This window comes from Camellia sinensis, chromosome 14, assembly GCF_055761805.1.
Source record: "Camellia sinensis isolate YWXY chromosome 14, ASM5576180v1, whole genome shotgun sequence".
Classification (NCBI taxonomy): Eukaryota; Viridiplantae; Streptophyta; class Magnoliopsida; order Ericales; family Theaceae; genus Camellia; species Camellia sinensis.
This window is the reverse complement of record NC_138974.1, coordinates 103,050,916-103,074,978: the sequence shown is the minus strand read 5'-3', so window position 1 is coordinate 103,074,978 and position 24,063 is coordinate 103,050,916. Positions and strand designations below refer to the sequence as shown.

The window sequence follows — 24,063 nt, the reverse complement described above, 5'->3', positions numbered from 1 at the left end:
GAAAAAAAAAATGGGGTTGGGGGTGGAAAAAAGGACAAAAGGGGTGCAACATGAGGACTTCCCGAGGTGTCACCCATCCTAGTACTACTCTCGCCCAAGCACGCTTAACTGCGGAGTTCTGATGGGATCCGGTGCATTAGTTCTGGTATGATCGCACCCGAAGATTAACCGCGACTTTATTGTTTTAAGCAGTAGACGGGAAAAAAAATGAAATTGAATGGAACAGGATAATCTGGAAATGGTTTAAAAGGGAGAAATTTGTCAAAAAGGAGGCGTTGGCGATTGAATGGGCTAAAAATCGGACAGGCTGTCCGTGGAAAAAAAAAAACGGGTGGGGGTGGAAAAAGGGACAAAAGGGGTGCAACATGAGGACTTCCCAGGGGGCCACCCATCCTTGCACTACTCTCGCCCAAGCACGCTTAACTGCGGAGTTTTGACGGGATCCGGTGCACTAGTGCTGGTATGATCGCACCCGAAGATTAACTGCGACTTTATTGTTTTAAGCACTAGCCGGGAAAAAAAATGAAATTGAATGGAACAGGATAATCTGGAAATGGTTTAAAAGAGAGAAATTTGTCGAAAAGGAGGCGAAGGCGACTGAATGTGCTAAAAATCGGACAGGCTGTTCGGGGAAAAAAAAAAGAAGGGTTGGGGGTGGAAAAAGGGACAAAAGGGGTGCAACACGAGAACTTCCCAAGGTGTCACCCATCCTAGTACTACTCTCGCCCAAGCACGCTTAACTGCGGAGTTCTGATGGGATCCGGTGCATTAGTGCTGGTGTGATCGCACCCGAAGATTAACCGCGACTTTATTGTTTTAAGCAGTAGACGGGAAAAAAAATGAAATTGAATGGAACAGGATAATCTGGAAATGGTTTAAAAGTGAGAAATTTGTCGAAAAGGAGGCGAAGGCGATTGAATGCGCTAAAAATCGGACAGGCTGTCCGGGGAAAAAAAAAAAAGGGGGGGGGGGGTTGGAAAAAGGGACAAAAAGGGTGCAACACGAGGACTTCCCAGGGGGTCACCCATCCTAGTACTACTCCCGCCCAAGCACGCTTAACTACGTAGTTCTGATGGGATGCGGTGCATTAGTGCCGGTATGATCGCACCCGAAGATTAACTGCGACTTTATTGTTTTAAGCAGTAGACGGGAAAAAAAATGAAATTGAATGGAACAGGATAATCTGGAAATGGTTTAAAAGGGAGAAATTTGTCGAAAATGAGGCGATGGCGATTGAATGGGCTAAAAATCGGACACGCTGTCCGGGGAAAAAAAAAAGGCGGGGGGTTGGAAAAAGGGACAAAAGGGGTCCAACACGAGGACTTCCCAAGGGGTCACCCATCCTAGTACTACTCTCGCCCAAGCACGCTTAACAGCGGAGTTCTGATGGGATACGGTGCATTAGTGCTGGTATGATCGCACCCGAAAATTAACCGCGACTTTATTTTTTTAAGCAGTAGACGTGAAAAAAATGAAATTGAATGGAACAGGATAATCTGGAAATGGTTTAAAAGGGAGAAATTTGTCGAAAAGGAGGCGAAGGCGATTGAATGGGCTAAAAATCGAACAGGCTGTCCGGGGGAAAAAAAAAAAAGGGGGGTTGGGGGTAGAAAAAGGGACAAAAGGGGTGCAACACGAGGACTTCCCAAGGGGTCACCCATCCTAGTACTACTCTCGCCCAAGCACGCTTAACTGCGGAGTTCTGATGGGATCCGGTGCATTAGTGCTGGTATGATCGCACCCGAAGATTAACCGCGACTTTATTGTTTTAAGCAGTAGACGGGAAAAAAATGAAATTGTATGGAACAGGATAATCTGGAAATAGTTTAAAAGGGAGAAATTTGTCGAAAAGGAGGGGAAGGCGATTGAATGGGCTAAAAATCGGACAGGCTGTCCGGGGAAAAAAAAAAGGGGAGGGGGTGGAAAAACGGAAAAAAGGGGTGCAACACGAGGACTTCCCAAGGGGTCACCCATCCTAGTACTACTCTCTCCCAAGCACGCTTAACTGCGGAGTTCTGATGGGATCCGGTGCATTAGTGCTGGTATTATCGCACCCGAAGATTAACCGTGACTTTATTGTTTTAAGCAGTAGACGGGAAAAAAAATGAAATTGAATGGAACAGGATAATCTGGAAATGGTTTAAAAGGGAGAAATTTGTCGAAAAGGAGGCGATGGCGATTGAATGGGCTAAAAATCGGACAGGCTGACGGGGAAAAAAAAAAAAGGGGGTGGGGGTGGAAAAAGGGGCAAAAGGGGTGCAACACGAGGACTTCCCAAGGGGTCACCCATCCTAGTACTACTCTCGCCCAAGCACGCTTAACTGCGGAGTTCTGATGGGATCCGGTGCATTAGTGCTGGTATGATCGCACCCGAAGATTAACCGCGACTTTATTGTTTTAAGCAGTAGACGGGAAAAAAAATAAAATTGAATGGAATAGGATAATCTGGAAATGGTTTAAAAGGGAGAAATTTGTCGAAAAGGAGGCGAAGGCGATTGAATGGGCTAAAAATCGGAAAGGCTGTCCGGTGAAAAAAAAAATGGGGTTGGGGGTGGAAAAAGGGACAAAAGAGGTGCAACACGAGGACTTCCCAAGGTGTCACCCATCCTAGTACTACTCTCGCCCAAGCACGCTTAACTGCGGAGTTCTGATGGGATCCGGTGCATTAGTGCTGGTATGATCGCACCCGGAGATTAACCGCGACTTTATTGTTTGAAGCAGTAGACGGTAAAAAAAATGAAATTGAATGGAACTGGATAATCTGGAAATGATTTAAAAGGGAGAAATTTGTCGAAATCGAGGAGAAGGCGATTGAATGGGCTAAATATCGGACAGGCTGTCCGGGGAAAAAAAAAACGGGAGGGGGGTGGAAAAAATGACAAAAAGGGTGCAACACGAGGACTTCCCAGGGTGTCACCCATCCTAGTACTACTCTCGCCCAAGCACGCTTAACTGCGGAGTTCTGATGGGATCCGGTACATTAGTGCTGTTATGATCGCACCCGAAGATTAACCGCGACTTTATTGTTTTAAGCAGTAGACGGGAAAAAAAATGAAATTGAATGGAATAGGATAATCTGGAAATGGTTTAAAAGGGAGAAATTTGTCGAAAAGGAGGCGAAGGCGATTGAATGTGCTAAAAATAGGACAGGCTGTCCGGGGAAAAAAAAATGGGGTTGGGGGTGGTAAAAAGGACAAAAGGGGTGCAACATGAGGACTTCCCAAGGTGTCACCCATCCTAGTACTACTCTCGCCCAAGCACGCTTAACTGCGGAGTTCTGATGGGATCCGGTGCATTAGTTCTGGTATGATCGCACCCGAAGATTAACCGCGACTTTATTGTTTTAAGCAGTAGACGGGAAAAAAAATGAAATCGAATGGAACAGGATAATCTGGAAATGGCTTAAAAGGTAGAAATTTGTCAAAAAGGAGGCGTTGGTGATTGAATGGGCTAAAAATCGGACAGGCTGTCCTTGGAAAAAAAAAAACGGGTGGGGGTGGAAAAAGAGACAAAAGGGCTGCAACATGAGGACTTCCCAAGGGGCCACCCATCCTTGCACTACTCTCGCCCAAGCACGCTTAACTGCGGAGTTCTGACGGAATCCGGTGCACTAGTGCTGGTATGATCGCACCCGAAGATTAACTGCGACTTTATTGTTTTAAGCACTAGCCGGGAAAAAAAATGAAATTGAATGGAACAAGATAATCTGGAAATGGTTTAAAAGAGAGAAATTTGTCGAAAAGGAGGCGAAGGCGATTGAATGTGCTAAAAATCGGACAGGCTGTCCGGGGAAAAAAAAAGAAAAGTGGGGTGGAAAAAGGGACAAAAGGGGTGCAACACGAGGACATCCCATTGGGTCACCCATCCTAGTACTACTCTCGCCCAAGCACGCGTAACTGCGGAGTTCTGATGGGATCCGTTGCATTAGTGCTGGTATGATCGCACCCGAAGATTAACCGCGACATTATTGTTTTAAGCAGTAGACGGGAAAAAAAATGAAATTGAATGGAACAGGATAATCTGGAAATGGCTTAAAAGGGAGAAATTTGTCGAAAAGGAGGCGAAGGCGATTGAATGGGCTAAAAATCGGAAAGGTTGTCCGGTGAAAAAAAAAATGGGGTTGGGGGTGGAAAAAGGGACAAAAGGGGTGCAACACGAGGACTTCCCAAGGTGTCACCCATCCTAGTACTACTCTCGCCCAAGCACGCTTAACTGCGGAGTTCTGATGGGATCCGGTGCATTAGTGCTGGTATGATCGCACCCGAAGATTAACCGCGACTTTATTGTTTTAAGCAGTAGACGGGAAAAAAAATGAAATTGAATGGAACTGGATAATCTGGAAATGGTTTAAAAGGGAGAAATTTGTCGAAAAGGAGGCGAAGACGATTGAATGGGATAAATATCGGACAGGCTGTCCGGGGAAAAAAAAACGGGAGGGGGGTTGAAAAAAGGACAAAAAGGGTGCAACACGAGGACTTCCCAGGCCCAAGCACGCTTAACTGCGGAGTTCTGATGGGATCCGGTGCATTAGTGCTGGTATGATCGCACCCAAAGATTAACCTCGACTTTATTGTTTTAAGTGGTGGACGGGAAAAAAAATGAAATTGAATGGAACAGGATAATCTGGAAATGGTTTAAAAGGGAGAAATTTGTCGAAAAGGAGGCGAAGGCGATTGAATGGGCTAAAAATCAGACAGGCTGTCCGGGGAAAAAAAAAAAGGGGGGGGTTGGAAAAAGGGACAAAAAGGGTGCAACACGAGGACTTCCCAGGGGGTCACCCATCCTAGTACTACTCCCGCCCAAGCACGCTTAACTGCGTAGTTCTGATGGGATGCGGTGCATTAGTGCTGGTACGATCGCACCCGAAGATTAACTGCGACTTTATTGTTTAAAGCAGTAGACGGGAAAAAAAATGAAATTGAATGGAACAGGATAATCTGGAAATGGTTTAAAAGGGAGAAATTTGTCGAAAATGAGGCGAAGGCGATTGAATGGGCGAAAAATCGGACACGCTGTCCGGAGAAAAAAAAAAGGCGGGGGGTTGGAAAAAGGGACAAAAGGGGTGCAATACGAGGACTTCCCAAGGGGTCACCCATCCTAGTACTACTCTCGCCCAAGCACGCTTAAGTGCGGAGTTCTGATGGGATACGGTGCATTAGTGCTGGTATGATCGCACCCGAAGATTAACCGCGACTTTATTTTTTTAAGCAGTAGACGTGAAAAAAAATGAAATTGAATGGAATAGGATAATCTGGAAATTGTTTAAAAGGGAGAAATTTGTCGAAAAGGAGGCGAAGGCGATTGAATGGGCTAAAAATTGAACAAGCTGTCCGGGGGAAAAAAAAAAAGGGGGGGGTTGGGGGAAGAAAAAGGGACAAAAGGGGTGCAACACGAGGACTTCCCAAGGGGTCACCCATCCTAGTACTACTCTCGCCCAAGCACGCTTAACTGCGGAGTTCTGATGCGATCCGGTGCATTAGTGCTGGTATGATCGCACCCGAAGATTAACCGCGACTTTATTGTTTTAAGCAGTAGACGGGAAAAAAATGAAATTGAATGGAACAGGATAATCTGGAAATAGTTTAAAAGGGAGAAATTTGTCGAAAAGGAGGGGAAGGCGATTGAATGGGCTAAAAATCGGACAGGCTGTCCGGGGAAAAAAAAAACGGGAGGGGGGTGGAAAAACGGAAAAAAGGGGTGCAACACGAGGACTTCCCAGGGGTCACCCATCCTAGTACTACTCTCTCCCAAGCACGCTTAACTGCGGAGTTCTGATGGGATCCGGTGCATTAGTGCTGGTATGATCGCACCCGAAGATTAACCGCGACTTTATTGTTTTAAGCAGTAGACGGGAAAAAAAATGAAATTGAATGGAACAGGATAATCTGGAAATGGTTTAAAAGGGAGAAATTTGTCGAAAAGGAGGCGAAGGCGATTGCATGGGCTAAAAATCGGATAGGCTGTCCGGGGAAAAAAAAAAAAGGGGGTGGGGGTGGAAAAAGGGACAAAAGGGGTGCAACACGAGGACTTCCCAAGGGGTCACCCATCCTAGTACTACTCTCGCCCAAGCACGCTTAACTGCGGAGTTCTGATGGGATCCGGTGCATTAGTGCTGGTATGATCGCACCCGAAGATTAACCGCGACTTTATTGTTTTAAGCTGTAGACGGGAAAAAAATGAAATTGAATGGAACAGGATAATCTGGAAATGGTTTAAAAGGGAGAAATTTGTCGAAAAGGAGGCGAAGGCGATTGAATGGGCTAAAAATCGGACAGGCTGTCCCGGGAAAAAAAAACGGGAGGGGGTGGAAAAACGGACAAAAGGGGTGCAAGACGAGGACTTCCCAGGGGGTCACCCATCCTAGTACTACTCTCGCCCAAGCACGCTTGACTGCGGAGTTCTGATGGGATCCGGTGCATTAGTGCTGGTATGATCGCACTTGAAGATTAACCGCGACTTTATTGTTTTAAGCATTAGACGGGAAAAAAAATAAAATTGAATGGAATAGGATAATCTGGAAATGGTTTAAAAGGGTGAAATTTGTCGAAAAGGAGGCGAAGGCGATTGAATGGGATAAAAATCGGAAAGGCTGTCCGGTGAAAAAAAAAATGGGGTTGGGGGTGGAAAAAGGGACAAAAGGGGTGCAACACGAGGACTTCCCAAGGTGTCACCCATCCTAGTACTACTCTCGCCCAAGCACGCTTAACTGCGGAGTTCTGATGGGATCCGGTACATTAGTGCTGGTATGATCGCACCCGAAGATTAACCGCGACTTTATTGTTTTAAGCAGTAGACGGGAAAAAAAATGAAATTGAATGGAACTGGATAATCTGGAAATGGTTTAAAAGGGAGAAATTTGTCGAAATGGAGGAGAAGGCGATTGAATGGGCTAAATATCGGACAGGCTGTCCGGCGAAAAAAAAAACGGGAGGGGGGTGGAAAAAAGGACACAAAGGGTGCAACACGAGGACTTCCAAGGGTGTCACCCATCCTAGTACTACTCTCGCCCAAGCACGCTTAACTGCGGAGTTCTGATGGGATCCGGTGCATTAGTGCTGGTATGATCGCACCCGAAGATTAACCGCGACTTTATTGTTTTAAGCAGTAGACGGAAAAAAAAATGAAATTGAATGGAATAGGATAATCTGGAAATGGTTTAAAAGGGAGAAATTTGTCGAAAAGGAGGCGAAGGCGATTGAATGTGCTAAAAATCGGACAGGCTGTCCGGGGAAAAAAAAAGAAAGGGGTGGTGGAAAAAGGGGTGCAACACGAGGACTTCCCGGGGGGTCACCCATCGTAGTACTACTCTCGCTCAAGCACGCTTAACTGCGGAGTTCTGATGGGATCCGGTGCATTAGTGCTGGTATGATCGCACCCGAAGATTAACCCCGACTTTATTGATTTAAGAAGTATACGGGAAAAAAAATGAAATTGAATGGAACAGGATAATTTGGAAATGGTTTAAAAGGGAGAAATTTGTAGAAAAGAAGGCGAAGGCGATTAAATGTGTTAAAAATCGGACAGGCTATCCGTAGAAAAAAAAAGGGGTGGGGGGTTTAAAAAGGGACAAAAGGGGTGCAACACGAGGACTTCCCAGGGGGTCACCCATCCTAGTACTACTCTCGCCCAAGCACGCTTAACTGCGGAGTTCTGAAGGGATCCGGTGCATTAGTGCTGGTATGATCGCACTCGAAGATTAACTGCGACTTTGTTGTTTTAAGCAGTAGACGGGAAAAAAAATGAAATTGAATGGAAGAGGATAATCTGGAAATGGTTTAAAAGGGAGAAATTTGTCGAAAAGGAGGCGAAGGCGATTGAATTGGCTAAAAATTGGACAGGCTGTCCGGCGAAAAAAAAGGGGGGGGGGGCGGTGGAAAAAGGGACAAAAGGGGTGCAACACGAGGACTTCCCAGGGGGTCACCAATCCTAGTACTACTGTCGTCCAAACACGCTAAACTGCGGAGTTCTGATGGGATCCGGTGCATTAGTGCTGGTACGATCGCACCCGAAGATTAACCGTGACTTTAATGTTTAAAGCAGTAGACGGGAAAAAAAAATGAAGTTGATTGGAACAGGATAATCTGGAAATGGTTTAAAAGGGAGTAATTTGTCGAAAATGAAGCGTAGGCGATTGAATGGGCTAAAAATCAGACAGGCTGTCCGGGGAAAAAAAAAGGAGGGGTGGAAAATGGGACAAAACGGGTGCAACACGAGGAATTCCCAGGGGGTCACCCATCCTAGAAATACTCTCGCCCAAGCACGCTTAACTGCGGAGTTCTGATGGGATCCGGTGCATTATTGCTGGTATGATCGCACCCGAAGATTAACCGCGACTTTATTGTTTTAAGCTGTAGACGGGAAAAAAAATGAAATTGAATGGAACAGGATAATCAGGAAATGGTTTAAAAGGGAGAAATTTGTCGAAAAGGAGACGAAGGCGATTGAATGGGCTAAAAATCAGACAAGCCGTCCGGGGAAAAAAAAAATAAAAGGGGGGTTAGAAAAAGGGACAAAAGGGGTGCAACACAAGGACTTCTCAGGGGGTCACCCATCCTAGTACTACTCTTGCCCAAGCACGCTTAGCTGCGCAGTTCTGATGAGATCCGGTGCATTAGTGCTGGTAGGATCGCACCCGAAGATTAACCGCGACTTTATTGTTTTAAGCAGTAGACGGGAAAAAAAATGAAATTGAATGGAACAGGATAATCTGGAAAGTGTTTAAAAGGGATAAATTTGTCGAAAAGGAGGCGAAGGCGATTGAATGGGCTAAAAATCGGACAGGCTGTCCGGGGGAAAAAAAAAAGGGGGGGGTGGAAAAAGGGACAAAAGGGTTGCAACACGAGGACTTGCCAGGGGGTCACCCATCCTAGTACTACTCTCGCCCAAGCACGCTTAACTGCGGAGTTCTAATGGGATCCGGTGCATTAGTGCTAGTATAATCGCACCCGAAGATTAACCGCGACTTTATTGTTTTAAGCAGTAGACGGGAAAAAAAATGAAATTGAATGGAACAGGATAATATGGAAATGGTTTAAAAGGGAGAAATTTGTCGAAAAGGAGGCGAAAGCGATTGGATGGGCTAAAAAACGGACAGGCTGTCCGGGGAAAAAAAAAAATTTGGGGGGTGGAAAAAGGGTCAAAAGGGGTGAACCACGAGGACTTCCCAGGGGGTCACCCATCCTAGTACTACTGTCGCCCAAGCACGCATAACTGCGGAGTTCTGATGGGATCCGGTGCATTAGTGCTGGTATGATCGCATTCGAAAATTAACCGCGACTTTATTGTTTTAAGCAGTAGACGAGAAAAAAAATGAAATTGAATGGAACAGGATAATCTGGAAATTGTTTAAAAGGGAGAAATTTGTCGAAAAAGAGGCGAAGGCGATTGAATGGGCTAAAAAACGGACAGGCTGTCCGGAGAAAAAAAAAAGAAAAAGGGGGGGGTGGAAAAATGGACAAAAGGGGTGCAACACGAGGACTTCCCAGGGGGTCAACCATCCTAGTACTACTCTCGCCCAAGGACGCTTAACCGCGGAGTTTTGATGGGATCCGGTGCATTAGTGCTGGTATGATCGCGCCCGAAGATTAACCGCGACTTTATTGTTTTAAGCAGTAGACGGGAAAAAAAAAGAAATTGAATGGAACAGGATAATCTGGAAATGGTTTAAAAGGGAGAAATTTGTCGAAAAGGAGGCGAAGGCGATTGAATGGGATAAAAATTGGACAAGCTGTCCGAGGAAAAAAAAAGGGGGGGTCGAAAAAGGGACAAAAGGGGTACAACACGAGGACTTCCCAGGGGGTCACCCATCCTAGTACTACTCTCGCCCGAGCACGCTTAACTTCGGAGTTCTGGTGGGATCCGGTGCATTAGTGCTGGTATGATCGCACCCGAAGATTAACCGCGACTTTATTGTTTTAAGCAGTAGACGGGAAAAAAAATGAAATTGAATGGAACAGGACAATCTGGAAATGGTTTAAAAGGGAGAAATTTGTCGAAAAGGAGGCGAAGGCGATTGAATGGGCTAAAAATCGGACAGGCTGTCCGGGGAAAAAAAAAAAGAAGGGGTGGAAAAAGGGACAAAAGGGGTGCAACACGAGGACTTCCTAGGGGTCCACCCATCATAGTACTACTCTCGGCCATGCACGCTTAACTGCGGAGTTATGATGGGATCCGGTGCATTAGTGCTTGTATGATCGCACCCGAAGATTAACCGCGACTTTATTGTTTTAAGCAGTAGACGGGAAAAAAAATGAAATTGAATGGAACAGGATAATCTGGAAATGGTTTAAAAGGGAGAAATTTGTCGAAAAGGAGGCGTGGGCGATTGAATGGGCTAAATATCGGACAGGCTGTCCAGGGAAAAAAAAAAGGGGGGGGGGCGGTGGAAAAAGGTACAAAAGGGGTGCAACACGAGGACTTCCCTGGGGGTCACCCATCCTAGTACTACTCTCGCCTAAGCACGCTTAACTTCGGAGTTCTGATGGGATCCGGTGCATTGGTGCGGGTATGATCGCACCAGAAGATTAACCGCGACTTTATTGTTTTAAGCAGTAGACGGGAAAAAAATGAAATTGAATGGAACAGGATAATCTGGAAATGGTTTAAAAGGGAGAAATGTGTCGAAAAGGAGGCGAAGGCGATTGAATGGGCTAAAAATCGGACAGGCTGTCCGGGGAAAAAAAAAAAAAAAAGAGGGTGGTGGAAAAAGTGACAAAAGGGGTGCAACACGAGGACTTCCCAGGGGGTCACCCATCCTAGTACTACTCTCGCACAAGCATGCTTAACTGCGGAGTTCTGATGGGATCCGGTGCATTAGTGCTGGTATGATCGCACCCGAAGATTAACCGCGACTTTATTGTTTTAAGCAGTAGACGGGAAAAAAAATGAAATTGAATGGAACAGGATAACCTTGAAATGGTTTAAAATGGAGAAATTTGTCGAAAAGGAGGCGAAGGCGATTGAATGGGCTAAAAATCGGACAGGCTGTCCGGGGAAAAAAAAAAAAAGGGAGGGGTTTGGAAAAAGGGACAAAAGGGGTGCAACACGAGGACTTCCCAGGGGGTCACCTATCCTAGTACTACTCTCGCCCAAGCAAGCTAAACTGCGGAGTTCTGATGGGATCCGGTGCATTAGGGCTGGTATGATCGCACCCGAAGATTAACCGCGACTTTATTGTTTTAAGCAGTAGACGGGAAAAAAAATTAAATTGAATGGAACAGGCAAATCTGGAAATGGTTTAAAAGGGAGAAATTTGTTGAAAATGAGGCGAAGGCGATTGAATGGACTAAAAATCGGACAGGCTGTCCGGGGAAAAAAAAAAAAAAGGAGGGGGGTGGAAAAAGGGACAAAAGGGGTGCAACACGAGGACTTCCTAAGGGGTCACCCATTCTAGTACTACTCTCGCCCAAGCATGCGTAACTGCGGAGTTCTGATGGTATCCAGTGCATTAGTGCCGGTAAGATCGCACCCGAAGATTATCCGCGACTTTATTGTTTTAAGCAGTAGATGGGGAAAAAAATGAAATTGAATGGAACAGGATAATCTGGAAATGTGTTAAAAGGGAGAAATTTGTCGAAAAGGAGGCGAAGTCGATTGAATGGGCTAAAAATCGGACAGCCTGTCCGGGTAAAAAAAAAAAAGGTGGGGGGTGGAAAAAGGGACAAAAGGGGTGCAACACGAGGACTTCCCAAGGGGTCACCCATTCTAGTACTACTCTCGCCCAAGCATGCTTAACTGCGGAGTTCTGATGGGATCCAGTGCATCAGTGCCGGTATGATCGCACCCGAAGATTAACCGCGACTTTATTGTTTTAAGCAGTAGACGGGAAAAAAAATGAAATTGAATGGAACAAGATAATCTGGAAATGGTTTAAAAGGGAGAAATTTGTCGAAAAGGAGGCGAGGGCGATTGAATGGGCTAAATATCGGACAAGCTGTCCGGGGAAAAAAAAAAAAAAAAGGGGGGGGGCAGTGGAAATAGGGACAAAAGGGGTGCAACACGAGGACTTCCCAGGGGGTCACCCATCCTAGTACTACTCTCGCCCAAGCACGCTTAATTTCGGCGTTCTGATGGGATCCGGTGCATTAGTGCAGGTATGATCGCACCAGAAGATTAACCGCGACTTTATTGTTTTAAGCAGTAGACGGGAATAAAATGAAATTGAATAGAACCGTATAATCTGGAAATGGTTTAAAAGGGAGAAATTAGTCGAAAAGAAGGCGAAGGCGATTGAATGGGCTAAAAATCGGACTGGCTGTCCGGGGAAAAAAAACACGGGGGGTGGAACAAGGTACAAAAGGGGTGCAACACGAGGACTTCCCAGGGGGTCACACATTCTAGTACTACTCTCGCCCAAGCACGCTTAACTATGGAGTTCTGATGGGATCCGGTGCATTAGTGCTGGTATGATCGCACCCGAAGATTAACCGCGACTTTATTCTTTCAAGCAGTAGACGGGAAAAAAAATGAAATTGAATGGAACAGGATAATCTGGAAATGGTTTAAAAGGGAGAAATTTATCAAAAAGGAGGCGAAGGCGACTGAATGGGCTAAAAATCGGACAGGCTGTCCGGGGAAAAAAAAAATCAAGGGGGGTGGAAAAAGGGACAAAAGGGGTGCAACACGAGGACTTCCCGGGGGGTCACCAATCCTAGTACTACTATCGCCCAAGCACGCTTAACTGCGGAGTTCTGATGGGATCCGGTGCAGTAGTGCTGGTATGATCGCACCCGAAGATTAACCGCGACTTTATTGTTTTAAGCAGTAGACGGGAAAAAAAAAGAAATTGAATGGAACAGGATAATCTGGAAATTGTTTAAAAGCGAGAAATTTGTCGAAAAGCAGGTGAAGGCGATTGAATGGGCTAAAAATCAGACATGCTGTCCGGGGAAAAAAAAAAAGGGGGGTGTGCAAAAAGGGACAAAATGGGTGCAACACGAGGACTTCCCAAGGGGTCACCCATCCCAGTACTACTCTCGCCCAAGCACGCTTAACTGCGAAGCTCTGATGGGATCCGGTCCATTAGTGCTGGTAAGATCGCGCCTGAAGATTAACCGCGACTTTATTGTTTTAAGCAGTAGACGGGAAAAAAAATGAAATTGAATGGAACAGGATAATCTGGAAATGGTTTAAAAGGGAGAAATTTGTCGGAAAGGAGGCGAAGGCGATTGAATGGCCTAAAAATCGGACAGGCTGTCCGGGGGAAAAAAAAACGGGGGGTTGGAAAAAGGGACAAATGGGGTGCAGCACGAGGACTTCCCAGGGGGTCACCCATCCTAGTACTACTCTCGCCAAGCATGCTTAACTGCGGAGTTCTGACGGGACCCGGTGCATTAGTGCTGGTTTGATCGCACCCGAAGATTAACCGCGAATTTAGTAGACGGGAAAAAAATTGAAATTGAATGGAACAGGATAATCGGGAAATGGTTTAAAAGGGGGCACTTTGTCGAAAAGGAGGCGAAGGCGATTGAATGGGCTAAAAATCGGACTAGCTGTCCGGGGAAAAAAAAAAAAAACGGGGGGGTGGAAAAATGGACAAAAGGGGTGCAACACGAGGACTTCCTAGGGGGTCACCCGTCCTAGTACTACTCTCGCCCATGCACGCTTGACGGCGGAGTTCTGATGGGATCCGGTGCATTAGTGCTGGTATGATCGCACCCGAAGATTAATCGCGACTTCACTGTTTTAAGCTGTAGACGGGAAAAAAAATGAAATTGAATGGAACAGGATAATCTGGAAATGGTTTAAAAGGGAGAAATTTGTCGAAAAGGAGGCGAAGGCGATTGAACGGGCTAAAAATCGAACAGGCTGTCCGGGGAAAAAAAAAATGGGGGGGTGGAAAAATGGACAAAAGGGGTGCAACACGAGGACTTCCCAGCGGGTCACCCGTCCTAGTACTACTCTCGCCAAGCACGCTTAACTGCGGAGTTCTGATGGGATCCGGTGGATTAGTGCTGGTATGATCTCAACCGCAGATTAACCGCAAACTTATTGTTTTAAGCAGTAGACGGGAAAAATAATGAAATTGAATGGAACAGGATAATCTGGAAATGGTTTAAAAGGGAGAACTTTGTCGAAAAGGAGGCGAAGGCGATTGAATGGGCTAAAAATCGGACAGGCTGTCCGAAGAAAAAAAAAAAGGGGGGGGGTTGGAAAAAGGGACAAAAGGGCCGCAACACGAGGACTTCCCAGGGGGTCACCCATCCTAGTACTACTCTCTCCTAAGCACGCTTAACTGCGGAGTTCTGATGGGATCCGGTGCATTAGTGCTGGTATGATCGCACCCGAAGATTAGCCGCGACTTTATTGTTTTAAGCAGTAGACGGGAAAAAAAATGAAATTGAATGGAGCAGGATAATCTGGAAATGGTTTAAAAGGGAGAACTTTGTCGAAAAGGAGGCGAAGGCGATTGAATGGGCTAAAAATCGGACAGGCAGTCCGGGGAAAAAAAAATGGGGGGTGGAAAAAGGGACAAAAGGTGCGCAACACGAGGACTTCCCAGGGGGTCACCCATCCTAGTACTACTCTCTCCTAAGCACGCTTAACTGCGGAGTTTTGATGGGATCCGGTGCATTAGTGCTGGCATGATCGCACCCGAAGATTAGCCGCGACTTTATTGTTTTAAGCAGTAGACGGGAGAAAAAATGAAATTGAATGGAATAGGATAATCTGGAAAAGGTTGAAAAGGAAGAAATTTGTCGAAAAGGAGGCGAAGGCGATTGAATGGGATAAAAATCGGACATGGTGTCCGGGGAAGAAAAAAGTAAAAGGGCGGGTGGGAAAAGGGACAAAAGGGGTGCAACACTAGGACTTCCCAGGGGGTCACCCATCCCAGTACTACTCTCGCCCACGCACGCTTAACTGCGGAGTTCTGATGGGATCCGGTGCATTAGTGCTGGTATGATCGCACCCGAAGATTAACCGCGACTTTATTGTTTTAAGCAGTAGACCGGAAAAAAAATGATATTCAATGGAACAGGATTATCTGGAAATGGTTTAAAAGGGAGAAATTTGTCGAAAAGGAGGCGAAGGCTACTGAATGGGCTAAAAATCGAACAGGCTGTCCGGGGAAAAAAAAAATAAGGGGGGTGGAAAAAGGGACAAAAGGGGTGCAACACGAGGGCTTCCCAGGGGGTCACCCATCCTAGTACTACTCTCGCCCAGGAACGCTTAACTGCGGAGTTCTGATGGGATCCGGTGCATTAGTGCTGGTATGATCGCACCCGAAGATTAACCGGGACTTTATTCTTTTATGCAGTAGACGAGAAAAAAAAATGAAATTGAATGGAACAGGATAATCTGGAAATGGTTTAAAAGGGAGAAATTTGTCGGAAAGGAGGCGAAGGCGATTGAATGGGCTAAAAATCGGACAGGCTGTCCGGGAAAAAAAAAAGGGGGGGTGGAAAAAGGGACAAAAGGGGTGCAACTCGAGGACTTCCTAGGGGGTCACCCATCCTAATACTACTCTTGCCCAAGGACGGTTAATTGCGGAGTTCTGATGGGATCCGGTGCATTAGTGCTGGTATGATCGCACCCGAAGATTAACCGCGACTTTATTGTTTTAAGCAGTAGACGGGAAAAAAAATGAAATAGAATAGAACAGGATAATCTGGAAATGGTTTAAAAGGGAGAAATTTGTCGAAAAGGAGGCGAAGGCGATTGAATGGGCTAAAAATCGGAGTGGCTGTCCGGGGAAAAAAAAAAGGGGGGGTGTGGAAAAAGGGACAAAAGGAATGCAACACGAGGACTTCCCAGGGGGTCACCCATCCTAATACTACTCTCGCCCAAGAACGCTTAACGGCGGAGTTCTGATGGGATCCAGTGCATTAGTGCTGGTATGATCGCACCCGAAGATTAATCGCGACTTTACTGTTTTAAGCAGTAGACGGGAAAAAAAATAAAATTGAATGGAACAGGATAATCTGGAAATGGTTTAAAAGGGAGAAATTTGTCGTAAAGAAGGCGAAGGCGATTGAATGGGCTAAAAATCGGACAGGCTGTCCGGGGGAAAAAAAAAAAAGCCGGGGTTGGAAAAAGAGACAAAAGGGGTGGAACACGAGGACTTCCCAGGGGGTCACTCTTCCTAGTACTACTCTCGCCCAAGCACGCTTAACTGCGGAGTTCTGATGGGATCCGGTGCATTAGTGCTGGTATGATCGCACCCGAAGATTAACCGCGACTCTATTGTTTTAAGTTGTAGACGGGAAAAAAAATGAAATTGAATGGAACAGGATAATCTGGAAATCGTTTAAAAGGGAGAAATTTCTCGAAAATGAGGCGAAGGCGATTGAATGGTCTAAAAATCGGACAGGCTGTCTGGGGAAGAAAAAAAAAAAGGGGGGTGGAAGAAGGGACAAAAGGGGTGCAAAACGAGGACTTCCCAGGGATTCACCCATCCTAGTACTACTCTCGCCCACGCACGCTTAACTGAGGAGTTCTGATGGGATCCGGTGCACTACTGCTGGAATGATCGCACCCTAAGATTAACCGCGACTTTATTGTTTTAAGCAGCGCACGGGAAAAAAAATGAAATTGAATGGAACAGGATAATCTGGAAATGGTTTAAAAGGGAGAAATTTGTCAAAAAAGAGGCGAAGGCGATTAAATGAGCTAAAAATCGGAACGGCTGTCCGGGGAAAAAAAAAAAAGGGGCGGGGGAGAAAGGGACAAAAGGGGTGCAACACGAGGACTTCCCAAGGGGTCACCCATCCCAGTACTACTCTCGCCCAAGCAAGCTTTACTGCGGAGTTCTGATGGGATCCGGTGCATTAGTGCTGGTATGATCGCACCCGAAGATTAACTGCGACTTTATTGTTTTATGCAGTAGACGGGAAAAAAAAAAGAAATTGAATGGAACAGGATAATCTGGAAATGGTTTAAAAGGGAGAAATTTGTCGAAAATGAGGCGAAGGCGATTGAATGGGCTAAAAATCGGACAGGCTGTCCGGGAGAAAAAAAAAAGGGGGGGTGGAAAAAGGGACAAAAGGGGTGCAACTCGAGGACTTCCCAGGGGGTCACCCATCCTAGTACTACTCTCGCCCAAGCACGCTTAATTGCGGAGTTCTGATGGTATCCGGTGCATTAGTGCTGGTATGATCGCACCCGAGGATTAACTGCGACTTTATTGTTTTAAGCAGTAGACGGGGAAAAAAATGAAATTGAATAGAACAGGATAATCTGGAAATGGTTTAAAAGGGAGAAATTTCTCGAAAAGGAGGCGAAGGCGATTGAATGGGCTAAAAATCGGACAGGCTGTCCGGTGAAAAAAAAAAGGGGGGTGTGGAAAAAGGGACAAAAGGGGTGCAACACGAGGACTTCCCAGGGGGTCACCCATCCTAATAGTACTCTCGCCCAAGCACGCTTAACTGCGAAGTTCTGATGGGATCCGGTGCATTAGTGCTGGTATGATCGCACCTGAAGATTAATCGCAACCTTACTGTTCTAAGCAGTAGACGGGAAAAAAAATGAAATTGAATGGAACAGGATAATCTGGAAATGGTTTAAAAGGGAGAAACTTGTCGAAAAGGAGGCGAAGGCGATTGAATGGGCTAAAAATCGCACAGGCTTTCCGGGGAAAAAAAAAAGGGGGGGGGTGGAAAAAGGGACAAAAGGGGTGCAACACGAGGACTTGCCAGGGGGTCACCTATCCTAGTACTACTCTCGCCCAAGCACGCTTAACTGCGGAGTTCTGATGGGATCCGGTGCATTAGTGCTGGTATGATCGCACCCGAAGATTAACCGCGACTTTATTATTTTAAGCAGTAGACGGGAAAAAAAAATGAAATCTAATGGAACAGGATAATCTGGAAATGGTTTAAAAGGGAGAAATTTGTCAAAAAAGTGGCGAAGGCGATTGAATGGGCTAAAAATCGGAACGGCTGTCCGGGGGAAAAAAAAAAGGGGGGGGGGAAAGCGACAAAAGTGGTGCAACACGAGGACTTCCCAGGGGGTCACCCATCCTAGTACTACTCTCGCCCAAGCACGCTTAATTGCGGAGTTCTGATGGGATCCGGTGCATTAGTGCTGGTATGACCGCACCCGAAGATTAACCGCGACTTTATTGTTTTAAGCAGTAGACGGGAAAAAAAATGAAATTGAATGGAACAGGATAATCTGGAAATGGTTTAAACGGGAGAAATTTGTCGAAAAGGAGGCGAAGGCGATTGAAGGGGCTAAAAATCGGACAGGCTGTCCGGCGATGAAAAAAGAGAAAGGGGGGGTGGGATAAGGAACAAAAGGGGTGCAACACGAGGACTTCCCAGGGGGTCACCCAACCCAGTACTACTCTCGCCCAAGCACGCTTAACTGCGGAGTTCTGATGGGATCCGGTGCATTAGTGCTGGTATGATCGCACCCAAAGATTAACCGCGACTTTATTGTTTTATGCAGTATACGGGAAAAAAATTGAAATTGAATGGAACAGGGTAATCTGGAAATGGTTTAAAAGGGAGAACTTTGTCGAAAAGGAGGCGAAGGCGATTAAATGGGCTAAAAATCGGACAAGTTGTCCGAAGAAAAAAAAAAGGGGGTCGAAAAAGCGACAAAAGGGGCGCAACACGAGGACTTCCCAGGGGGTCACCCATCCTAGTACTACTCTCTCCTAAGCACGCTTAATTGCGGAGTTCTGGTGGGATCCGGTGCATTAGTGCTGGTATGATCGCACCCGAAGAATAACCGCGTCTTTATTGTTTTATGCAGTAGACGGGAAAAAAAAATGAAATTGAATGGAACAGGATAATCTGGAAACTGTTTAAAAGGGAGAAATTTGTCGAAAAGAAGGCGAAGGCGATTGAATGGGGTAAAAATCGGACAGGCTTTCCGGGGAAAAAAAAAAGGGGGGTGGAAAAAGGGAAAAAACGGGTGCAACACGAGAACCTCCCTGGGGGTCACCCATCCTAGTACTACTCTCGCCCAAGCACGCTTAACTGCGGAGTTCTGATGGGATCCGGTGGATTAGTGCTGGTATGATCTCAACCGCAGATTAACCGCAAACTTATTGTTTTAAGCAGTAGACGGGAAAAAAAATGAAATTGAATGGAACAGGATAATCTGGAAATGGTTTAAAAGGGAGAACTTTGTCGAAAAGGAGGCGAAGGCGATTGAATGGGCTAAAAATCGGACAGGCTGTCCGAAGAAAAAAAAAAGGGGGGGAGAGGGGTTGGAAAAAGGGACAAAAGGGCCGCAACACGAGGACTTCCCAGGGGGTCACCCATCCTAGTACTACTCTCTCCTAAGCACACTTAACTGCGGAGTCCTGATGGGATCCGGTGCATTAGTGCTGGTATGATCGCCCCTGAAGATTAACCGCGACTTTATTGTTTTAAGTAGTAGACGGGAAAAAAAATGAAATTGAATGGAACAGGATAATCTGGAAATGGTTTAAAAGGAAGAAATTTGTCGAAAAGGAGGCGAAGGCGATTGAATGGGCTAAAAATCGGACAGGCTGTCCGGGGAAGGAAAAATTAAAAGGGGGGGTGGGAAAAAGGACAAAAGGGGTGCAACACGAGGACTTCCCAGTGGGTCACCCATCCCAGTACTACTGTCGCCCAAGCACGCTTAACTGCGGAGTTCTGATGGGATCCGGTGCATTTGTGCTGGTATGATCGAACCCGAAGATTTACCGTGACTTTATTGTTTTAAGCCGTAGACTGGAAAAAAAATGAAATTGAATGGAACAGGATAATCTGGAAATGGTTTAAAAGGGAGAAATTTGTCGAGAAGTAGGCGAAGGGGATTGAATGGGCTAAAAATCGGACAGGCTCTCCGGGGAAAAAAAAAAAAGGAGGGGGTGGAAAAAAGGACAAAAGGGGTGCAACACGAGGACTTCCTAGGGGGTCACCCATCCTAGTACTACTCTCGCCCAAGGACGCTTAATTGCGAAGTTCTGATGGGATCCGGTGCATTAGTGCTGGTATGATCGCACCCGAAGATTAACCGCGACTTTATTGTTGTAAGCAGTAGACGGGAAAAAAAATGAAATTGAATAGAACAGGATAATCTGGAAATGGTTTAAAAGGGAGGAATTTGTCGAAAAGGAGGCGAAGGCGATTGAATGGGCTAAAAATCGGGCAGGCTGTCCGGTGAAAGAAAAAAAAATAGGTGGGGGGGGTGGAAAAAGGGACAAAAGGGGTGCAACACGAGGACTTCCCAGGGGTTCACCCATCTTAGTACTACTCTCGCCCAAGCACGCTTAACTGAGGAGTTCTGATGGGATCCGGTGCATTAGTGTTGGTATGATCGCACCCGAAGATTAACCGCGACTTTACTGTTTGAAGAAGTAGACGGGAAAAAAATGAAATTGAATGGAAAAGGATAATCTGGAAATGGTTTAAAAGGAAGAAATTTGTCGAAAAGGAGGGGAAGGCGATTGAATGGGTTAAAAATCGGACAGGCTGTCCGGGGAAAAAAAAAAGGGGGGTGAAAAATGGGACAAAAGTGGTGCAACACGAGGACTTCCCAGGGGGTCACCCATCCTAGTACTACTCTCGCTTAAGCACGCTTAACTGTGGAGTTCTGATGGGATTCGAGGCATTAGTGCTGGTTAGATCGCACCCGAAGATTGACCGCGACTTTATTGTTTTAAGGAGTAGACAGGAAAAAAAATGAAATTGAATGGAACAAGATAATCTGGAAATGGTTTAAGAGGGAGAAATTTCTCGAAAAGGAGGCGAAGGCGATTGAATGGGCTAAAAATCGGACAGGCTGTCCGGGGAAAAAAAAAAGGGGGGGTGGGAAAAGGAACAAAAGGGGTGCAACACGAGGACTTGCCAGGGGGTCACCCATCCTAGTACTACTCTCGCCCAAGCACGCTTAATTGCGAAGTTCTGATGGGATCCAGTGCATTAGTGCTGGTATGATCGCACCCGAAGATTAACCGTGACTTTATTGTTTTAAGCAGTAGACTGGAAAAAAAATGAAATTGAATGGAACAGGATAATCTGGAAATGGTTTAAAAGGGAGAAATTTGTCGAAAAGGAGGCGAAGGCGATTGAATGGGCTAAATATCGGACAGGCTGCCAGGGAAAAAAAAAAAGGAGGGTTGTGGAAAAAGGGACAAAAGGGGTGCAACACGAGGACTTCCCCGGGGATCACCCATCGTAGTACTACTCTCGCCCAAGCACGCTTAACTGCGGAGTTCGGATGGGATCTGGTGCATTAGTGCTGGTATGATCGCACCCCAAGATTAATCGCGACTTTATTGTTTTAAGCAGTAGACGGGAAAAAAAATGAAATTGAATGGAACAGGATAATCTGGAAATGGTTTAAAATGGAGAAATTTGTCGAAAGAGAGGCGAAGGCGATTGAATGGGCTAAAAATCGGACAGGCTGTTCGGGAAAAAAAAAAAGGGGGGTGGAAAAAGGGACAAAAGTGGTGGAACACGAGGACTTCCCAGCGGGTCACCCGTCCTAGTACTACTCTCACCCAAGCACGCTTAACTGCGGAGTTCTGATGGGATCCGGTGCATTAGTGCTGGTATTATCGCACCCGAAGATTAACCGCGACTTTATTGTTTTATGCAGTAGACGGGGAAAAAAAATGAAATTGAATGGAACAGGATAATCTGGAAACGGTTTAAAAGGGAGAAATTTGTCGAAAAGGAGGCGAAGGCGATTGAATGGGCTAAAAATCGGTCCGGCTTTCCGGGGAAAAAAAAAAGGGGGGGTGGAAAAAGGGAAAAAACGGGTGCAACACGAGGAACTCCCAGGGGGTCACCCATCCTAGTACTACTCTCGTCCAAGCACGCTTAACTGCAGAGTTCGGATGGGATCTGGTGCATTAGTGCTGGTATGATCGCACCCCTAGATTAATCGCGACTTTATTGTTTTAAGCAGTAAACGGGAAAAAAAATGAAATTGAATGGAACAGGATAATTTGGAAATGGTTTAAAAGGGAGAAATTTGTCGAAAAGGAGGCGAAGGCGATTGAATGGGCTAAAAATTGGACAGGCTGTCCGGGGAAAAAAAAAACGGGGGGGTGGAAAAAGGGACTAAAGTGGTGCAACACGAGGACTTCCTAGCGGGTCACCCGTCCTAGTACTACTCTCGCCCAAGCATGCTTAACTGCGGAGTTCTGATGGGATCCGGTGCATTAGTGCTGGTATGATCGCACCCGAAGATTAACCGCAGACTTATTGTTTTAAGCAGTAGACGGGAAAAAAAATGAAATTGAATGCAACAGGGTAATCTAGAAATGGTTTGAAAGGGAGAACTTTGTCGAAAAGGAGGCGAAAGCGATTGAATGGGCTAAAAATCGGACAGGCTGTTCGAAGAAAAAAAAAAGGGGGGGGGCGTGGAAAAAGGGACAAAAGGGCCGCAACACGAGGACTTCCCAGGGGGTCACCCATCTTAGTACTACTCTCTCCTAGGCACGCATAACTGCGGAGTTCTGATGGGACCCGGTGCATTAGTGCTGGTATGATCGCACCCGGAGATTAACCGCGACTTTATTGTTTTAAGCAGTAGACGGGAAAAAAAATGAAATTGAATGGAACAGGGTAATCTGGAAATGGTTTAAAAGGGAGAACTTTGTCGAAAAGGAGGCGAAGGCGATTGAATGTGCTAAAAATCAGACAGGCTGTCCGAAGAAAAAAAAAAAAGGGGGTGGAAAAAGGGACAAAAGGGGCGCAACACGAGGACTTCCCAGGGGGTCAGCCATCCTAGTACTACTCTCTCCTAAGCACGCTTAACTGCGGAGTTCTGATGGGATCCGGTGCATTAGTGCTGGTATGATCGCACCCGAAGATTAACCGCGACTTTATTGTTTTATGCAGTAGACGGGAAAAAAAACGAAATTGAATGGAACAGGATAATCTGGAAACGGTTTAAAAGGGAGAAATTTGTCGAAAAGGAGGCGAAGACGATTGAATGGTCTAAAAATCGGACAGGCTTTCCGGGGGAAAAAAAAAAGGGGGGGTGGAAAAAGGGGAAAAACGGGTGCAACACGAGGACCTCCCAGGGGGTCACCCATCCTTGTACTACTCTCGCCCAAGCACGCTTAACTGCGGAGTTCTATTGGGATCCGGTGCATTAGTGCTGGTATGATCGCACCCGCAGATTAATCGCGACTTTATTGTTTTAAGCAGTAGACGGGAAAATAAATGAAAATGAATGGAACAGGGTAATCTGGAAATGGTTTAAAAGGGAGAACTTTGTCGAAAAAGAGGCGAAGGCGATTGAATGGGCTAAAAATCGGACAGGCTGTCCGAAGAAAAAAAAAAAAAATGGGTGGAAAAAGGGACGCAACACGAGGGCTTCCCAGGGGGTCAACCATCCTAGTACTACTCCCTCCTAAGCACGCCTAACTGCGGAGTTCTGATGGGATCCGGTGCATTAGTGCTGGTATGATCGCACCCGAAGATTAACCGCGACTTTATTGTTTTAAGCAGTAGACGGGAAAAAAAATGAAATTGAATGGAACAGGATAATCTGGAAATGGTTTAAAAGGGAGAAATTTGTCGAAAGGAGGTGAAGGCGATTGAATGGGCTAAAAATCGGACAGGCTGTCCGGGGAAGGAAAAAGCAAAAGGGTGGGAAAAGGGACAAAAGGGGTGCAACACGAGGACTTCCCAGGGGGTCACCCATCTGGGTACTACTCTCGCCCAAGCACGCTTAACTGCGGAGTTCTGATGGGATCCGGTGCATTAGTGCTGGTATGATCGCACCCGAAGATTTACCGCGACTTTATTGTTTTAAGCAGTAGACTGGAAAAAAATGAAATTGAATGGAACTGGATAATCTGGAAATGGTTTAAAAGGGAGAAATTTGTCGAAAATTAGGCGAAGGCGATTGAATGGGCTAAAAATCGGACAGGCTGTCCAGGGAAAAAAAAAGGGGGGGGGGTGGAAAAAGGACAAAAGGGGTGCAACACAAGGACTTCCCAGGGGGTCACCCATCCTAGTACTACTCTCGCCCAAGCACGCTTTACTGCGGAGTTCTAATGGGATCCGGTGCATTAGGGCTGGTTTGATCGCACCCGAAGATTAACCGCGACTTTATTGTTTTATGCAGTAGACGGGAAAAAAAATGAAATTGAATGGAACAGGATTATCTGGAAATGGTTTAAAA

General features: G+C 46.1%; 73 non-coding genes and 4 pseudogenes across 73 annotated transcripts; all 77 read right to left on the bottom strand.

The window, feature by feature from the left end:
* Positions 1 to 40: 40 nt before the first annotated feature.
* On the bottom strand, positions 41 to 159 carry LOC145811920 (5S ribosomal RNA). Its single transcript, XR_014355451.1, has one exon. It is a non-coding gene; the product is annotated as a 5S ribosomal RNA (ribosomal RNA).
* A 196-nt stretch (positions 160 to 355) lies between these two features.
* Positions 356 to 474, bottom strand: LOC145812252 (5S ribosomal RNA). The gene has a single exon (XR_014355782.1). It is a non-coding gene; the product is annotated as a 5S ribosomal RNA (ribosomal RNA).
* A 198-nt stretch (positions 475 to 672) lies between these two features.
* LOC145810893 (5S ribosomal RNA) lies at positions 673 to 791 on the bottom strand. Its single transcript, XR_014354446.1, has one exon. It is a non-coding gene; the product is annotated as a 5S ribosomal RNA (ribosomal RNA).
* A 200-nt stretch (positions 792 to 991) lies between these two features.
* LOC145810816 (5S ribosomal RNA) lies at positions 992 to 1,110 on the bottom strand. Its single transcript, XR_014354371.1, has one exon. It is a non-coding gene; the product is annotated as a 5S ribosomal RNA (ribosomal RNA).
* A 195-nt stretch (positions 1,111 to 1,305) lies between these two features.
* LOC145811904 (5S ribosomal RNA) lies at positions 1,306 to 1,424 on the bottom strand. The gene has a single exon (XR_014355435.1). It is a non-coding gene; the product is annotated as a 5S ribosomal RNA (ribosomal RNA).
* Positions 1,425 to 1,624: 200 nt separating this feature from the next.
* LOC145809039 (5S ribosomal RNA) lies at positions 1,625 to 1,743 on the bottom strand. Its single transcript, XR_014352533.1, has one exon. It is a non-coding gene; the product is annotated as a 5S ribosomal RNA (ribosomal RNA).
* A 194-nt stretch (positions 1,744 to 1,937) lies between these two features.
* LOC145810855 (5S ribosomal RNA) lies at positions 1,938 to 2,056 on the bottom strand. Its single transcript, XR_014354410.1, has one exon. It is a non-coding gene; the product is annotated as a 5S ribosomal RNA (ribosomal RNA).
* Positions 2,057 to 2,253: 197 nt separating this feature from the next.
* LOC145809038 (5S ribosomal RNA) lies at positions 2,254 to 2,372 on the bottom strand. The gene has a single exon (XR_014352532.1). It is a non-coding gene; the product is annotated as a 5S ribosomal RNA (ribosomal RNA).
* Positions 2,373 to 2,569: 197 nt separating this feature from the next.
* Positions 2,570 to 2,688, bottom strand: LOC145810922 (5S ribosomal RNA). Its single transcript, XR_014354473.1, has one exon. It is a non-coding gene; the product is annotated as a 5S ribosomal RNA (ribosomal RNA).
* Positions 2,689 to 2,884: 196 nt separating this feature from the next.
* On the bottom strand, positions 2,885 to 3,003 carry LOC145811613 (5S ribosomal RNA). Its single transcript, XR_014355151.1, has one exon. It is a non-coding gene; the product is annotated as a 5S ribosomal RNA (ribosomal RNA).
* A 196-nt stretch (positions 3,004 to 3,199) lies between these two features.
* On the bottom strand, positions 3,200 to 3,318 carry LOC145811807 (5S ribosomal RNA). Its single transcript, XR_014355339.1, has one exon. It is a non-coding gene; the product is annotated as a 5S ribosomal RNA (ribosomal RNA).
* A 196-nt stretch (positions 3,319 to 3,514) lies between these two features.
* On the bottom strand, positions 3,515 to 3,633 carry LOC145812301 (5S ribosomal RNA). The gene has a single exon (XR_014355838.1). It is a non-coding gene; the product is annotated as a 5S ribosomal RNA (ribosomal RNA).
* Positions 3,634 to 3,828: 195 nt separating this feature from the next.
* LOC145811913 (5S ribosomal RNA) lies at positions 3,829 to 3,947 on the bottom strand. Its single transcript, XR_014355444.1, has one exon. It is a non-coding gene; the product is annotated as a 5S ribosomal RNA (ribosomal RNA).
* Positions 3,948 to 4,144: 197 nt separating this feature from the next.
* On the bottom strand, positions 4,145 to 4,263 carry LOC145810584 (5S ribosomal RNA). The gene has a single exon (XR_014354146.1). It is a non-coding gene; the product is annotated as a 5S ribosomal RNA (ribosomal RNA).
* A 195-nt stretch (positions 4,264 to 4,458) lies between these two features.
* On the bottom strand, positions 4,459 to 4,550 carry LOC145812403 (5S ribosomal RNA; annotated as a pseudogene).
* A 195-nt stretch (positions 4,551 to 4,745) lies between these two features.
* LOC145811217 (5S ribosomal RNA) lies at positions 4,746 to 4,864 on the bottom strand. Its single transcript, XR_014354763.1, has one exon. It is a non-coding gene; the product is annotated as a 5S ribosomal RNA (ribosomal RNA).
* Positions 4,865 to 5,059: 195 nt separating this feature from the next.
* On the bottom strand, positions 5,060 to 5,178 carry LOC145811388 (5S ribosomal RNA). Its single transcript, XR_014354930.1, has one exon. It is a non-coding gene; the product is annotated as a 5S ribosomal RNA (ribosomal RNA).
* Positions 5,179 to 5,380: 202 nt separating this feature from the next.
* On the bottom strand, positions 5,381 to 5,499 carry LOC145809928 (5S ribosomal RNA). Its single transcript, XR_014353495.1, has one exon. It is a non-coding gene; the product is annotated as a 5S ribosomal RNA (ribosomal RNA).
* A 195-nt stretch (positions 5,500 to 5,694) lies between these two features.
* On the bottom strand, positions 5,695 to 5,812 carry LOC145811153 (5S ribosomal RNA). The gene has a single exon (XR_014354703.1). It is a non-coding gene; the product is annotated as a 5S ribosomal RNA (ribosomal RNA).
* Positions 5,813 to 6,010: 198 nt separating this feature from the next.
* Positions 6,011 to 6,129, bottom strand: LOC145809037 (5S ribosomal RNA). The gene has a single exon (XR_014352531.1). It is a non-coding gene; the product is annotated as a 5S ribosomal RNA (ribosomal RNA).
* A 193-nt stretch (positions 6,130 to 6,322) lies between these two features.
* LOC145811226 (5S ribosomal RNA) lies at positions 6,323 to 6,441 on the bottom strand. The gene has a single exon (XR_014354771.1). It is a non-coding gene; the product is annotated as a 5S ribosomal RNA (ribosomal RNA).
* A 197-nt stretch (positions 6,442 to 6,638) lies between these two features.
* Positions 6,639 to 6,757, bottom strand: LOC145810931 (5S ribosomal RNA). Its single transcript, XR_014354482.1, has one exon. It is a non-coding gene; the product is annotated as a 5S ribosomal RNA (ribosomal RNA).
* Positions 6,758 to 6,953: 196 nt separating this feature from the next.
* Positions 6,954 to 7,072, bottom strand: LOC145811000 (5S ribosomal RNA). Its single transcript, XR_014354550.1, has one exon. It is a non-coding gene; the product is annotated as a 5S ribosomal RNA (ribosomal RNA).
* A 186-nt stretch (positions 7,073 to 7,258) lies between these two features.
* Positions 7,259 to 7,377, bottom strand: LOC145810562 (5S ribosomal RNA). Its single transcript, XR_014354126.1, has one exon. It is a non-coding gene; the product is annotated as a 5S ribosomal RNA (ribosomal RNA).
* A 195-nt stretch (positions 7,378 to 7,572) lies between these two features.
* On the bottom strand, positions 7,573 to 7,691 carry LOC145810168 (5S ribosomal RNA). Its single transcript, XR_014353737.1, has one exon. It is a non-coding gene; the product is annotated as a 5S ribosomal RNA (ribosomal RNA).
* Positions 7,692 to 7,888: 197 nt separating this feature from the next.
* On the bottom strand, positions 7,889 to 8,007 carry LOC145812283 (5S ribosomal RNA). The gene has a single exon (XR_014355818.1). It is a non-coding gene; the product is annotated as a 5S ribosomal RNA (ribosomal RNA).
* Positions 8,008 to 8,199: 192 nt separating this feature from the next.
* Positions 8,200 to 8,318, bottom strand: LOC145811727 (5S ribosomal RNA). The gene has a single exon (XR_014355261.1). It is a non-coding gene; the product is annotated as a 5S ribosomal RNA (ribosomal RNA).
* A 197-nt stretch (positions 8,319 to 8,515) lies between these two features.
* Positions 8,516 to 8,634, bottom strand: LOC145811682 (5S ribosomal RNA). The gene has a single exon (XR_014355217.1). It is a non-coding gene; the product is annotated as a 5S ribosomal RNA (ribosomal RNA).
* Positions 8,635 to 8,828: 194 nt separating this feature from the next.
* Positions 8,829 to 8,947, bottom strand: LOC145811586 (5S ribosomal RNA). The gene has a single exon (XR_014355125.1). It is a non-coding gene; the product is annotated as a 5S ribosomal RNA (ribosomal RNA).
* Positions 8,948 to 9,142: 195 nt separating this feature from the next.
* Positions 9,143 to 9,261, bottom strand: LOC145812279 (5S ribosomal RNA). Its single transcript, XR_014355814.1, has one exon. It is a non-coding gene; the product is annotated as a 5S ribosomal RNA (ribosomal RNA).
* Positions 9,262 to 9,460: 199 nt separating this feature from the next.
* Positions 9,461 to 9,579, bottom strand: LOC145812061 (5S ribosomal RNA). Its single transcript, XR_014355587.1, has one exon. It is a non-coding gene; the product is annotated as a 5S ribosomal RNA (ribosomal RNA).
* A 191-nt stretch (positions 9,580 to 9,770) lies between these two features.
* On the bottom strand, positions 9,771 to 9,889 carry LOC145810345 (5S ribosomal RNA). The gene has a single exon (XR_014353919.1). It is a non-coding gene; the product is annotated as a 5S ribosomal RNA (ribosomal RNA).
* Positions 9,890 to 10,082: 193 nt separating this feature from the next.
* LOC145812350 (5S ribosomal RNA) lies at positions 10,083 to 10,201 on the bottom strand (annotated as a pseudogene).
* A 198-nt stretch (positions 10,202 to 10,399) lies between these two features.
* LOC145811187 (5S ribosomal RNA) lies at positions 10,400 to 10,518 on the bottom strand. Its single transcript, XR_014354735.1, has one exon. It is a non-coding gene; the product is annotated as a 5S ribosomal RNA (ribosomal RNA).
* Positions 10,519 to 10,716: 198 nt separating this feature from the next.
* LOC145810890 (5S ribosomal RNA) lies at positions 10,717 to 10,835 on the bottom strand. Its single transcript, XR_014354443.1, has one exon. It is a non-coding gene; the product is annotated as a 5S ribosomal RNA (ribosomal RNA).
* A 198-nt stretch (positions 10,836 to 11,033) lies between these two features.
* Positions 11,034 to 11,152, bottom strand: LOC145811928 (5S ribosomal RNA). Its single transcript, XR_014355458.1, has one exon. It is a non-coding gene; the product is annotated as a 5S ribosomal RNA (ribosomal RNA).
* Positions 11,153 to 11,350: 198 nt separating this feature from the next.
* LOC145812274 (5S ribosomal RNA) lies at positions 11,351 to 11,469 on the bottom strand. The gene has a single exon (XR_014355809.1). It is a non-coding gene; the product is annotated as a 5S ribosomal RNA (ribosomal RNA).
* A 196-nt stretch (positions 11,470 to 11,665) lies between these two features.
* LOC145810792 (5S ribosomal RNA) lies at positions 11,666 to 11,784 on the bottom strand. The gene has a single exon (XR_014354347.1). It is a non-coding gene; the product is annotated as a 5S ribosomal RNA (ribosomal RNA).
* Positions 11,785 to 11,987: 203 nt separating this feature from the next.
* On the bottom strand, positions 11,988 to 12,106 carry LOC145811250 (5S ribosomal RNA). Its single transcript, XR_014354795.1, has one exon. It is a non-coding gene; the product is annotated as a 5S ribosomal RNA (ribosomal RNA).
* Positions 12,107 to 12,297: 191 nt separating this feature from the next.
* On the bottom strand, positions 12,298 to 12,416 carry LOC145811126 (5S ribosomal RNA). Its single transcript, XR_014354677.1, has one exon. It is a non-coding gene; the product is annotated as a 5S ribosomal RNA (ribosomal RNA).
* Positions 12,417 to 12,611: 195 nt separating this feature from the next.
* LOC145811660 (5S ribosomal RNA) lies at positions 12,612 to 12,730 on the bottom strand. Its single transcript, XR_014355197.1, has one exon. It is a non-coding gene; the product is annotated as a 5S ribosomal RNA (ribosomal RNA).
* A 194-nt stretch (positions 12,731 to 12,924) lies between these two features.
* On the bottom strand, positions 12,925 to 13,043 carry LOC145812216 (5S ribosomal RNA). Its single transcript, XR_014355742.1, has one exon. It is a non-coding gene; the product is annotated as a 5S ribosomal RNA (ribosomal RNA).
* A 193-nt stretch (positions 13,044 to 13,236) lies between these two features.
* Positions 13,237 to 13,354, bottom strand: LOC145812201 (5S ribosomal RNA). The gene has a single exon (XR_014355727.1). It is a non-coding gene; the product is annotated as a 5S ribosomal RNA (ribosomal RNA).
* A 185-nt stretch (positions 13,355 to 13,539) lies between these two features.
* On the bottom strand, positions 13,540 to 13,658 carry LOC145811374 (5S ribosomal RNA). Its single transcript, XR_014354917.1, has one exon. It is a non-coding gene; the product is annotated as a 5S ribosomal RNA (ribosomal RNA).
* Positions 13,659 to 13,851: 193 nt separating this feature from the next.
* LOC145812281 (5S ribosomal RNA) lies at positions 13,852 to 13,969 on the bottom strand. The gene has a single exon (XR_014355816.1). It is a non-coding gene; the product is annotated as a 5S ribosomal RNA (ribosomal RNA).
* A 196-nt stretch (positions 13,970 to 14,165) lies between these two features.
* LOC145811750 (5S ribosomal RNA) lies at positions 14,166 to 14,284 on the bottom strand. Its single transcript, XR_014355283.1, has one exon. It is a non-coding gene; the product is annotated as a 5S ribosomal RNA (ribosomal RNA).
* Positions 14,285 to 14,475: 191 nt separating this feature from the next.
* LOC145812194 (5S ribosomal RNA) lies at positions 14,476 to 14,594 on the bottom strand. The gene has a single exon (XR_014355720.1). It is a non-coding gene; the product is annotated as a 5S ribosomal RNA (ribosomal RNA).
* Positions 14,595 to 14,791: 197 nt separating this feature from the next.
* On the bottom strand, positions 14,792 to 14,910 carry LOC145810439 (5S ribosomal RNA). Its single transcript, XR_014354007.1, has one exon. It is a non-coding gene; the product is annotated as a 5S ribosomal RNA (ribosomal RNA).
* Positions 14,911 to 15,104: 194 nt separating this feature from the next.
* Positions 15,105 to 15,223, bottom strand: LOC145810181 (5S ribosomal RNA). The gene has a single exon (XR_014353752.1). It is a non-coding gene; the product is annotated as a 5S ribosomal RNA (ribosomal RNA).
* A 192-nt stretch (positions 15,224 to 15,415) lies between these two features.
* Positions 15,416 to 15,534, bottom strand: LOC145812253 (5S ribosomal RNA). The gene has a single exon (XR_014355783.1). It is a non-coding gene; the product is annotated as a 5S ribosomal RNA (ribosomal RNA).
* A 194-nt stretch (positions 15,535 to 15,728) lies between these two features.
* On the bottom strand, positions 15,729 to 15,847 carry LOC145811604 (5S ribosomal RNA). The gene has a single exon (XR_014355143.1). It is a non-coding gene; the product is annotated as a 5S ribosomal RNA (ribosomal RNA).
* A 196-nt stretch (positions 15,848 to 16,043) lies between these two features.
* LOC145811560 (5S ribosomal RNA) lies at positions 16,044 to 16,162 on the bottom strand. The gene has a single exon (XR_014355099.1). It is a non-coding gene; the product is annotated as a 5S ribosomal RNA (ribosomal RNA).
* A 195-nt stretch (positions 16,163 to 16,357) lies between these two features.
* LOC145812320 (5S ribosomal RNA) lies at positions 16,358 to 16,476 on the bottom strand (annotated as a pseudogene).
* A 194-nt stretch (positions 16,477 to 16,670) lies between these two features.
* On the bottom strand, positions 16,671 to 16,789 carry LOC145810696 (5S ribosomal RNA). Its single transcript, XR_014354254.1, has one exon. It is a non-coding gene; the product is annotated as a 5S ribosomal RNA (ribosomal RNA).
* A 194-nt stretch (positions 16,790 to 16,983) lies between these two features.
* Positions 16,984 to 17,102, bottom strand: LOC145811521 (5S ribosomal RNA). The gene has a single exon (XR_014355061.1). It is a non-coding gene; the product is annotated as a 5S ribosomal RNA (ribosomal RNA).
* A 193-nt stretch (positions 17,103 to 17,295) lies between these two features.
* LOC145811500 (5S ribosomal RNA) lies at positions 17,296 to 17,414 on the bottom strand. Its single transcript, XR_014355040.1, has one exon. It is a non-coding gene; the product is annotated as a 5S ribosomal RNA (ribosomal RNA).
* A 194-nt stretch (positions 17,415 to 17,608) lies between these two features.
* Positions 17,609 to 17,727, bottom strand: LOC145811025 (5S ribosomal RNA). Its single transcript, XR_014354575.1, has one exon. It is a non-coding gene; the product is annotated as a 5S ribosomal RNA (ribosomal RNA).
* Positions 17,728 to 17,919: 192 nt separating this feature from the next.
* Positions 17,920 to 18,038, bottom strand: LOC145810957 (5S ribosomal RNA). Its single transcript, XR_014354508.1, has one exon. It is a non-coding gene; the product is annotated as a 5S ribosomal RNA (ribosomal RNA).
* A 197-nt stretch (positions 18,039 to 18,235) lies between these two features.
* Positions 18,236 to 18,354, bottom strand: LOC145809243 (5S ribosomal RNA). The gene has a single exon (XR_014352752.1). It is a non-coding gene; the product is annotated as a 5S ribosomal RNA (ribosomal RNA).
* Positions 18,355 to 18,544: 190 nt separating this feature from the next.
* On the bottom strand, positions 18,545 to 18,663 carry LOC145812103 (5S ribosomal RNA). Its single transcript, XR_014355628.1, has one exon. It is a non-coding gene; the product is annotated as a 5S ribosomal RNA (ribosomal RNA).
* A 192-nt stretch (positions 18,664 to 18,855) lies between these two features.
* Positions 18,856 to 18,974, bottom strand: LOC145811728 (5S ribosomal RNA). The gene has a single exon (XR_014355262.1). It is a non-coding gene; the product is annotated as a 5S ribosomal RNA (ribosomal RNA).
* A 200-nt stretch (positions 18,975 to 19,174) lies between these two features.
* LOC145812271 (5S ribosomal RNA) lies at positions 19,175 to 19,293 on the bottom strand. The gene has a single exon (XR_014355805.1). It is a non-coding gene; the product is annotated as a 5S ribosomal RNA (ribosomal RNA).
* Positions 19,294 to 19,490: 197 nt separating this feature from the next.
* Positions 19,491 to 19,609, bottom strand: LOC145811861 (5S ribosomal RNA). Its single transcript, XR_014355393.1, has one exon. It is a non-coding gene; the product is annotated as a 5S ribosomal RNA (ribosomal RNA).
* Positions 19,610 to 19,804: 195 nt separating this feature from the next.
* LOC145811650 (5S ribosomal RNA) lies at positions 19,805 to 19,923 on the bottom strand. The gene has a single exon (XR_014355187.1). It is a non-coding gene; the product is annotated as a 5S ribosomal RNA (ribosomal RNA).
* Positions 19,924 to 20,124: 201 nt separating this feature from the next.
* Positions 20,125 to 20,243, bottom strand: LOC145811821 (5S ribosomal RNA). The gene has a single exon (XR_014355352.1). It is a non-coding gene; the product is annotated as a 5S ribosomal RNA (ribosomal RNA).
* Positions 20,244 to 20,433: 190 nt separating this feature from the next.
* Positions 20,434 to 20,552, bottom strand: LOC145812366 (5S ribosomal RNA; annotated as a pseudogene).
* Positions 20,553 to 20,744: 192 nt separating this feature from the next.
* On the bottom strand, positions 20,745 to 20,863 carry LOC145811803 (5S ribosomal RNA). The gene has a single exon (XR_014355335.1). It is a non-coding gene; the product is annotated as a 5S ribosomal RNA (ribosomal RNA).
* A 194-nt stretch (positions 20,864 to 21,057) lies between these two features.
* On the bottom strand, positions 21,058 to 21,176 carry LOC145810952 (5S ribosomal RNA). Its single transcript, XR_014354503.1, has one exon. It is a non-coding gene; the product is annotated as a 5S ribosomal RNA (ribosomal RNA).
* Positions 21,177 to 21,367: 191 nt separating this feature from the next.
* Positions 21,368 to 21,486, bottom strand: LOC145812118 (5S ribosomal RNA). Its single transcript, XR_014355642.1, has one exon. It is a non-coding gene; the product is annotated as a 5S ribosomal RNA (ribosomal RNA).
* Positions 21,487 to 21,679: 193 nt separating this feature from the next.
* Positions 21,680 to 21,798, bottom strand: LOC145810470 (5S ribosomal RNA). Its single transcript, XR_014354037.1, has one exon. It is a non-coding gene; the product is annotated as a 5S ribosomal RNA (ribosomal RNA).
* A 193-nt stretch (positions 21,799 to 21,991) lies between these two features.
* LOC145811730 (5S ribosomal RNA) lies at positions 21,992 to 22,110 on the bottom strand. Its single transcript, XR_014355264.1, has one exon. It is a non-coding gene; the product is annotated as a 5S ribosomal RNA (ribosomal RNA).
* A 196-nt stretch (positions 22,111 to 22,306) lies between these two features.
* On the bottom strand, positions 22,307 to 22,425 carry LOC145812278 (5S ribosomal RNA). Its single transcript, XR_014355813.1, has one exon. It is a non-coding gene; the product is annotated as a 5S ribosomal RNA (ribosomal RNA).
* A 192-nt stretch (positions 22,426 to 22,617) lies between these two features.
* On the bottom strand, positions 22,618 to 22,736 carry LOC145811797 (5S ribosomal RNA). The gene has a single exon (XR_014355330.1). It is a non-coding gene; the product is annotated as a 5S ribosomal RNA (ribosomal RNA).
* Positions 22,737 to 22,929: 193 nt separating this feature from the next.
* LOC145811328 (5S ribosomal RNA) lies at positions 22,930 to 23,048 on the bottom strand. The gene has a single exon (XR_014354872.1). It is a non-coding gene; the product is annotated as a 5S ribosomal RNA (ribosomal RNA).
* A 184-nt stretch (positions 23,049 to 23,232) lies between these two features.
* Positions 23,233 to 23,351, bottom strand: LOC145812197 (5S ribosomal RNA). The gene has a single exon (XR_014355723.1). It is a non-coding gene; the product is annotated as a 5S ribosomal RNA (ribosomal RNA).
* A 192-nt stretch (positions 23,352 to 23,543) lies between these two features.
* LOC145809627 (5S ribosomal RNA) lies at positions 23,544 to 23,662 on the bottom strand. The gene has a single exon (XR_014353188.1). It is a non-coding gene; the product is annotated as a 5S ribosomal RNA (ribosomal RNA).
* A 192-nt stretch (positions 23,663 to 23,854) lies between these two features.
* LOC145811339 (5S ribosomal RNA) lies at positions 23,855 to 23,973 on the bottom strand. The gene has a single exon (XR_014354882.1). It is a non-coding gene; the product is annotated as a 5S ribosomal RNA (ribosomal RNA).
* Between the last annotated feature and the right edge of the window lie 90 nt (positions 23,974 to 24,063).